A 10,458-nucleotide genomic window follows, 5' to 3' on the forward strand; every position below is an offset into this window, starting at 1 on the left:
AGCAGCATGGTTCTAGGGTTCTATAATTTTTGTTTTACATCCGCTGCGCAAACCCTAGAATCGATCTCTTAGGAATAGGATTCGCTCATGAGATCCCAGGAAACCCAACATATACCAGTTATGCCAATCACCAAATCCTTTGCACTTCTTATGCCCAAAAATTCCTCCACAATGCACAGAAGCTTCCAAATCATCCAAATATCTACTATTTATTCGCTCAGAATAAATTTGCTCTCCGGTTTGCATAACAGGACCTTCCTCAGTAACGATTTTACCTTTGGTAAAAAGCGTACGATTTTGTCTGAACGGATGATTCCTTGGAAGAAATCTGCGATGACAGTCAAACCAGCACGACTTTCTCCCATGTCTCAACTGAAACACTTCTGTTTCCTCCATGCAAAACGAACATGCAAGTCTTCCATGTGTGCTCCATCCCGATAGCATGCCATACGCCGGAAAATCACTGATCGTCCAAAGAAGAACCGCTCCCCAGAACCAGAACATACGTTACGTTGTTATAGAGCTATAGCTCTAACAAATCCTTCAACTCCTTAATGAGCGGCTGTAAATACACATCAAAACTCTTCTTCGGATGTTCTGGCCCAGGAATCAACAATGTCAAAAACATAAATTCTCTTTTCATGCACATCTCAGGTGGTAAGTTGTACGGAGAAAGTATAACGGACCATAATGAATACTGCATGCCAGACTGTCCGTACGGACTAAATCCATCAGTACACAAACATAGATACACATTCCTAGGCTCAACAGCAAATTGAGAAAATACCATGTTGAAAATTTTCCATGCCAAAGCATCCGATGGATGTTGCATTTCTCCATCAACGGTAGAATGCGAGGCATGCCATCTCATATGCGAAGCCGTTTGTTGTGATTCATACAAACGCTTCAATCTGTACGATACCGGCATATAGAACATCTTTCTATACGGAGTTTGTCTCCGTACATTCTTACTCGGACGGTATCTGTTAGTCCCACAGAATTTACACCTAACCAATTCTTTTTCTTCACCCCAGTACAGCATGCAACCATTTTTGCAAACATCAATCTTTTCATAAGGCATTCCCAAATTCTTCAACATAGCCTTCGTATCATAATACGATTCTGGAGCTTCGTTATTTTCAGGTAAATATTCACGCAACGTTTGACAAAATGAATCCATGCAATTTTCGGTGACATTGTAATCCGTTTTCATACTCATCAATCTTGATGCAAGAAATAAACGTGACTGACATTCTTTACATCCTTCATAGATAAGATGATTTGCCATATCCAACATGTCGAAAAACCGTTTTGTTTCGACGTTTGGCTCCTCCTGATCTTGTGATAAGTTTTGCTCAGCTAATGGCGCCCCAGGAAAAGCATCTGTCACCATTTCAACATAAGGATTTCTTACATCTTCATCTACATCATACCTCTGCTCGGCCGAGACATGTTGTCCCGTTGTGATTGTCCGAACTTCTTCTCCATGAAATCGCCAAATATAATAATCTTCCACAAATCCCCTTCGAAATAGATATTTACAAACATCTTCTTGACTGTGATATTTAAAATTGTGACAACTTGTACATGAACATAACATTTTTCCACGTTCTTGGCACAACGGCTGCATGGAAGCAAAATTCATAAATTGTTCCAAACCGGTAATGAATTCTTGTGTTACCTCTTTTGTAATCGAATCAACTCTTTCATATATCCACTGTCGGGACGAACGAATATTCGGATTTGTTAAAGATGTCATTTTTAGGAGAATTTTTCGTAAAAGAATAGTATAAGAGTGATTTAGAGAATGGTTTGGGCGAACTATGGCCGAGTGCTTTAAATAGAGAAACTTTCCAACGGATATCCGTCAGAATTATTACCGCGTTTCATAACGTTCGAATAATTTCAACGGATTGCCGTTGAAATTCGTCGAACGTTATTTCCAACGGAAATCCGTTGGAATATACGTGGAAAATTTCCAACTCAAATATCGGTTGATATGCCGTTGAAAATTTCCAACGGATTTCTAACGGACGAATCCGTTAGACGTCCGTTGGAAATCCGTTAGAAATGCGTTGGAATTATTCCAACGGTATACCGTTGGAAATCCGTTGGAAAAATTACAACGGATTAATCCGTTGGAAATATCCGTTGGAATTTCGCATTTTTTTTGTAGTGATCTCTAGATGTATATGTTCGACGAGTTGGAGGGTGAAAGCACTTGTATCCCTTCTGATTAGGAGGATATCCGAGAAACACACATTTGATTGGCTTTGAATCCAGTTTGCTGCGCTGAGAATCTGGTAGTAGAGGATAACAAACAGACCCAAAAACTCGTAAGTGATCAAGGTTTGGTTGTTTACCATGGAGTACCTCATAGGGAGAAACGTTGTTCAAAATTTTCGTTGGGATGCGATTGATCGTGTAGCATGCAAAGGCAACTGCATCACTCCAATAGAATTTGGGAACATTTCGAGAGAACATCACAGCGCGAGCAACTTCAAGTAAGTGGCGATTCTTCCTTTCGGCAACGCCGTTTTGTTGCGGCGTATAAGGACACGTGAGCTGTTGAACAATTCCATTTGCTGCAATGTATTCCCGAAACTTGTTGCTGACATATTATCCGCCATTATCTGTACGCAAGATTTTTATCTTTGCACCAAACTGAGTTAATATATAAGCAAGAAACTGTTTGAACACATCAAAAACATCGACTTTGGAAATGAGAAAGTATATCCATGTATATTTAGACTTTTCATATATAAAAGTAACAAAGTATTTGAATTTGTCATGAGAATGAGTAGGAGATGTCCATATATCAGAATGTATTAGATCGAAACATGCATCATATATAGAATTGGAAGTAGGAAAGACATTGTGACAAAGTTTTCCAAGAATGCAAGCCTCGCAATTTTTATTATTGAACTGTGTTTTCGGAAAAAGCAAGTCTAAAACTCTGGAATGGCAATGGCCTAATTGATCGTGCCATAGTGAAGGGGAAACTGAAGTCACAGAAAAAACAGATTCCGGACAAAATAGTGGATCTTCAAACACATATAAAGGAGATTAGTGTGGAAAGTAACAGAGCAATGCGGAAAATCTGATGTAAACTTTGAAATAGAAAGGAGATTAGTATGGAAATCTGGAATATGGAATGCATCAACATATGTACTAAACAGATTTATTTTTCCTTTTCCCTTAATGGGAACATAATTGCCATTTGCAACTGAAACAACGCCATGAATATGTCTGAGTTTTGTTAACAATTTTGCATTACTAATCATATGACTAGTTGCACCAGAATCAATAATGAGAGAGTTAAGAGAATGAGAGGATAAGTTACCGTTCTCCTTGTCTTTCAGAGCAAGGAGGATTTGTTTCAGTTCTGACATGTCTGATGGAGTTAAGGTAACAGCATCTGCAGTGTGAGCTTTGCCACGGAGAGGAACATTGTCTTTGAATTTGGCAGGTTTGAGATGCGGGTGAAGAAGCCAACAACGCTCTTTGGAATGACCCGAACGTTTGCAATGATCGCATAAGTAGTTTGGTTTGTGTTTCAGGACTGGGCTAGACAAAACGGTGTTCCTGCGAAAATGAGCAATCTCACTTGGTCCGCCAAAGAGATTGTGGCCGCCTTCTTCCCTTTTAATTAGCATACAGACGTCGTCGTATGTTGGTAATTTTTCCAGACGAAGGATATGATATATCATATCATTATAGCTGGCATCCAGCGTGAGAAGCATAGAGAAGATTTTATCTTCTTCAAGATGGGTCTGAAACCCCTTGACAGTTTCAGAAGGAGGACGCAAGTCTTCTAACTCCGTCCAAAGAGCCGCAAATTCACCTTGAATCAGGTTGAATGGTTTACCATCTTGCTGCAAATTAGACATACGCTTTTTGATTTCAAACACACGACAGAGATTGGAGATGTTACCATACACCTTCGCAAGAGCCTCCCACAGTGTTTTTGCTGTTTCAGGGGCGCTGAAGGACTTGAGGAGATGTTCATCCAGTGAACTCTGTAAAATAGTAAGTGCCAATTGATCTTCTTGATTCAACTTTTTTTTCTCAGCAGCATTTTTTACCACTGGTATTGGTTCTTCGACGTTAGCGGGCGCCGAAAGGGTCGATGGTGTCCACTCAGATTGAATAATGTGTACCCATAGACCTTTGCTTTTGAGAACAGCTTTTGCTGCTTTGGACCAGTAGAAATAATTGTCCCCATGAAGTACCACATGAATGACTTTTGTTTGGGAGTCCATGTCGATTTTACAGAGGAATGATCGACGGGATTAGAGCTGGGAAAAAAAAATTGAAGAAGTGTGAGAATTCAAAACAAAGGAGCTAGACAAGATCGTCAATGCTCTGATACCATAAACGTTTTTGTAAACCAGAAACTTTAGAACAGAGATGAAGAGGATGAAAGAAGTTTCTTTTCTATTTGTTATATTGTAGACTATACAGAAGTTTATATACAACTTGTCCAACGTCTATATGATTGCAAGTAAAGAAACATAATCAATCAAGAATCAATGAGAAATATTACAGAATATTGCATGACCTGATTGTATGCAAGTTTCTTATTAGCTTCAGCCTTCCTTTTCTGTTACAGCTGTAGAGTTGTCCTTGTTCTGTTTGGAGTGACAGTCATCTCGTGTTTCTTCAGATATATGTAGCTTATCAACTACTCCAAGAATGTATGGGCTTCTCTTCTGCAAACAACGCCTGTTCAGCGGCCCCCCAGAGGTCCCCTCCTACTACACTGGGCTGCTGCTTGCTCCGTAATAGAGATATTAAACTCATTATTCTGCTGCTTCTCCAGGGATCTCTACGTACTTCATTTGGCGAGAACGGAATCTCAGATTGCATGACAACCAATCTCGGCCACTGAACATTGTTGTTAAGGACATTCTTGGCTATACCCGTCGACGCCTATCCAGCTTGCGAGGCCTCCTTTGTACTTCAGCCGCTGATGAATCACTTCTTACCCTATGGTTTTGTTATTTTGAATTGTTATAGCTATCAACCTTTTTTTACAGATAAAAAAAAAGATATCATTAGAATATGTAATTTGCGGAATTAATTTTTTTTCGAAGAGGGGCCCAAATTATAGAGCTCAATATCCTCGAAGTGACTAAATTAATAATCTCGGATTAGAACGGTATATATATATTATAGTTGAATTATGATTATTTGATTCAAGTTATTCTGCAGGTGTCATTTATCAAAACCATATTGGCCACAGTGTAGTTGTTGGTTGTAGAAAGAAATCAAATCTAAAAGCATTTATTTATATCGTTTATGATTATTTTTTTTCACGTTTTTTTCGATTGTTTCATTTAAAAACTAACATTATATATTATGAATATCCAAACTTCAGATTTAAGTCCAATATAGATTGAGATCATCGTCGTATTCCCTGTCCTGAAACGACAAGAATTGTCCCTCTGGTTTCTTCAAACAACAAGCAATTTATTTTTGAGTTGCCCGCTCCTTTTGCCTTGTGGGAAAAAACAATGAAAAAAATATGTATACATTAAAAATCTTTGATTTTTTTTAGTTTGAATTGAATTGATTTTTTTAACATTCCCCTCAAAGATTGTTAAAATAGAAAAATGAATATGTCATTGAAAGAAATATTGATTTTAAGATATGATTAACAATAATAATGGACATAATATTATATCAAATATTGTGTATCGATCTTATTTATTTCTATTTCTTTTTTATTTCGTCTGATAGTTTTTCTATAAATATGTGAGTCGTTTTCATTGTAATGCAATAAAAAGAAGAAGAGATGTAATAATAAAAGTGTTCTTTGTTTTATTTTTCTCTTCTTTTTTCTTTTTTTAATTTTCGTATTTTATTTTTCAATATAGTATCAGAGCCTGGTTCTATTTGCTCTATATCTTTTTTTTTCAATCTCTTCTTTCTTTTGCGTTTTGGATGTTTGTATATCCAAATCTTTCAAATAAGAGTAAAAATCCAAATTCAAACGATGTGATGTGACAAAAAGAAGTCAAAGCCAAAAACTCTAAGATAAAAAAAGATGCAATGACAAAAAGTGTCAAAGTTAAAACTTTAAAATCTAGCGAATTGATTTGAAAATAGGTAATACTCTTTAAAACAACTAAATTTGGTGTTTATGAATATTTCCAAAGACAGCGAAAATGTCTATGTTTTTTTTTGTATCGCATTATCTCTTCAAGATTGACTTTTTTATTCTAATAAAGTTAATCTTTGTTGAAGAATCCCTAAATCAAGTACCACGATCAATCAAGGATCCATTATAATTAATCAAACATAAATCAATATCTTTCCTTATAGATTTGTAACCGTTTATTCTGTATATTCTTTTCTTATTCCTCTTGACATAAGGATTGAAGATATTTTAATGTATATATAACCTATAAATCTGTGCAAACTAACATAGGAAAATGCATGGGACTTGGTTCCCTTTTCTTTATTCTACTTTTCACGAATAATCTTATTGTCATATATAGAGAACCTTGGTTTTTTATTCTGCTGCAAAATCGAAGTATATTACCTCTCGGTTGCGAGTATACCGAAGAGGAGTCTATCGTTTCAATTTTCATAATTTTGTTCTTTTTTTTGTCATTCATTCAAACTAAAAGGAGCGTTTTCTTCAAGTGATTCGTTGGTCATTCATTCAAGCCACGGTTCACCATATTTTTCTTGTGTCTCTCGGAAATTTCATTTCAAACCGAGAAGAATTACTTTTTCTTATCTCATTATCACTCCAATATGTGTGAGTATTGTGATTGTGAGTATGAAGAGGTTTATGAAGAACCAGAATATAAAGAGCATTGGGATGTCGATGACGTCTTAGCTAAAATACCAAAGTCTTTGAGAGAGACGTTGGTGCAAAACGTCAATGCAAACAATATCGAGTTAAGTATTTATCTTCTTGAAGAATTATTTCGAACTAATGAGTTTTTTGAAATGATGCAAAAAGCACAGGTAGAAAACATTGAAGAGGTGAAAACAATGCATGGAGAACTACAAACCGATCACAAAAACCATACCAAGGGTCATGACTTGGATCATGCACTCTCGGAAGAAGAAGAAGAAGAAAGAGAAACAGATGCGATTGTGAATGACCTCATAATGGAGGCAAAGAACCCAGAAGAAGAGGCATCATATGCATCAGAACTCATTCCTCATCCGAGTATAACAAAGAATCCGAGCATTCCCTTCGCATAGAGAGAAACCCAAGTTTGTAGTATCTTCTATTCTCCTATCTCTTTTGATTTTTATATTCCAAGTGATATGTTTGGTTGTCTTAGTGTTTATGATCAGAAAATCCAACAAATAATCATGAAGGTTCACGATATCGAAAAGCTCACGAGTGAGGGACAATGACATGATACACTCGCATGCTTCTCTACCGAAAAGGATATGAGTTTCAACAACTCTATGTTCTTTATTTCTAACCCTCTCTCGTTTTTTTTAACAACAAGCAATTTATTTTTGAGTTGCCCGCTCCTTTTGCCTTGTGGGAAAAAACAATGAAAAAAATATGTATACATTAAAAATCTTTGATTTTTTTTAGTTTGAATTGAATTGATTTTTTTAACATTCCCCTCAAAGATTGTTAAAATAGAAAAATGAATATGTCATTGAAAGAAATATTGATTTTAAGATATGATTAACAATAATAATGGACATAATATTATATCAAATATTGTGTATCGATCTTATTTATTTCTATTTCTTTTTTATTTCATCTGATAGTTTTCCTATAAATATGTGAGTCGTTTTCATTGTAATGCAACAAAAAGAAGAAGAGATGTAATAACAAAAGTGTTCTTTGTTTTATTTTTCTCTTCTTTTTTCTTTTTTTTTAATTTTCGCATTTTATTTTTCAATATAGTATCAGAGTCTGGTTCTATTTGCTCTATATCTTTTTTTTTCAATCTCTTCTTTCTTTTGCGTTTTGGATGTTTGTATATCCAAATCTTTCAAATAAGAGTAAAAATCCAAATTCAAACGATGTGATGTGACAAAAAGAAGTCAAAGCCAAAAACTCTAAGATAAAAAAAGATGCAATGACAAAAAGTGTCAAAGTTAAAACTTTAAAATCTAGCGAATTGATTTGAAAATAGGTAATACTCTTTAAAACAACTAAATTTGGTGTTTATGAATATTTCCAAAGACAGCGAAAATGTCTATGTTTTTTTTTTGTATCGCATTATCTCTTCAAGATTGACTTTTTCATTCTAATAAAGTTAATCTTTGTTGAAGAATCCCTAAATCAAGTACCACGATCAATCAAGGATCCATTATAATTAATCAAACATAAATCAAGATCTTTCCTTATAGATTTGTAACCGTTTATTCTGTATATTCTTTTCTTATTCCTCTTGACATAAGGATTGAAGATATTTTAATGTATATATAACCTATAAATCTGTGCAAACTAACATAGGAAAATGCATGGGACTTGGTTCCCTTTTCTTTATTCTACTTTTCACGAATAATCTTATTGTCATATATAGAGAACCTTGGTTTTTTATTCTGCTGCAAAATCGAAGTATATTACCTCTCGGTTGCGAGTATACCGAAGAGGAGTCTATCGTTTCAATTTTCATAATTTTGTTCTTTTTTTTGTCATTCATTCAAACTAAAAGGAGCGTTTTCTTCAAGTGAATCGTTGGTCATTCATTCAAGCCACGGTTCACCATATTTTTCTTGTGTCTCTCGGAAATTTCATTTCAAACCGAGAAGAATTACTTTTTCTTATCTCATTATCACTCCAATATGTGTGAGTATTGTGATTGTGAGTATGAAGAGGTTTATGAAGAACCAGAATATAAAGAGCATTGGGATGTCGATGACGTCTTAGCTAAAATACCAAAGTCTTTGAGAGAGACGTTGGTGCAAAACGTCAATGCAAACAATATCGAGTTAAGTATTTATCTTCTTGAAGAATTATTTCGAACTAATGAGTTTTTTGAAATGATGCAAAAAGCACAGGTAGAAAACATTGAAGAGGTGAAAACAATGCATGGAGAACTACAAACCGATCACAAAAACCATACCAAGGGTCATGACTTGGATCATGCACTCTCGGAAGAAGAAGAAGAAGAAAGAGAAACAGATGCGATTGTGAATGACCTCATAATGGAGGCAAAGAACCCAGAAGAAGAGGCATCACATGCATCAGAACTCATTCCTCATCCGAGTATAACAAAGAATCCGAGCATTCCCTTCGCATAGAGAGAAACCCAAGTTTGTAGTATCTTCTATTCTCCTATCTCTTTTGATTTTTATATTCCAAGTGATATGTTTGGTTGTCTTAGTGTTTATGATCAGAAAATCCAACAAATAATCATGAAGGTTCACGATATCGAAAAGCTCACGAGTGAGGGACAATGACATGATACACTCGCATGCTTCTCTACCGAAAAGGATATGAGTTTCAACAACTCTATGTTCTTTATTTCTAACCCTCTCTCGTTTTTTTTATTTTATTTTTTTAAAACAAAGAAAAGACAATAAAAATATCTATGGGTTTTTATCGCATTATCTTTTCAAGATTGATTTTTGTATTCTTTCAAAATCAATCTTGAAAGGGAATGTTAAAATAGGAAAATGAATGTGTGATTGGAGGAAAATATAAATTTTGGAGGAATACAATATTATGTTAAATATTATGAATCGTATTTATTTTCGTTATATCTATATTTCTTTTTTATTTTATTTGTTAATTTTCCTATAAATATATAATTTATTTTCATTATAATATAACTACAAGAAAGAAGAGATTTAGCTAATAAAATAATTCTATTTATTTTTATTTATTTTATTCTGTTTTCGTATTTTATTTTTCTACATGTTCGTCAAAAAAAACAAATGACGAAAAGAAACAAAAAGTTGATAAAATCTTGCAATGGTTACGTGAGCAAAACGTCATTGGATTCGGATATGCCGACATTCTCGTCACGAATAACGTCTTTAATAATAATAATAAAAAAAAAACGCAACGAGATACATCGCCGTCACCTCTTTGTTCTTCTCTCCGTTGGGACCCACGATTACGCCTAAAAAAATTTAAATTAAATAAATGTTTTTATTTGATATTTTTTATGTCATAGACTAAGAAACACAATGATGACCGAATTTGTTAGACATGATTCCGATAAAAATCATAAACTCTATAATCTGAAAAATATAAATACAAAACATTAACTTTTTTAAGATTTTGAGAAAATAAAAATAAAAAGTTTCTAAATTCGGTTTTTTATCCACGTAGCCATAAAAAGAGCTCTAGAAACGTTAGACAAAAATATACGTGAAAATCGAAGGAAAAATGGTTGACATGATAACTGATAATATACTCACACAAAAATACACACACACACACACATATATATATATATATATATATATATTTACACAAATCCTTCATACCAAAAAAAAAATTACACAAACCCC

Source organism: Tarenaya hassleriana, unplaced genomic scaffold (genome assembly GCF_000463585.1).
Source record: "Tarenaya hassleriana unplaced genomic scaffold, ASM46358v1 Cleome598, whole genome shotgun sequence".
Lineage (NCBI taxonomy): Eukaryota > Viridiplantae > Streptophyta > Magnoliopsida > Brassicales > Cleomaceae > Tarenaya > Tarenaya hassleriana.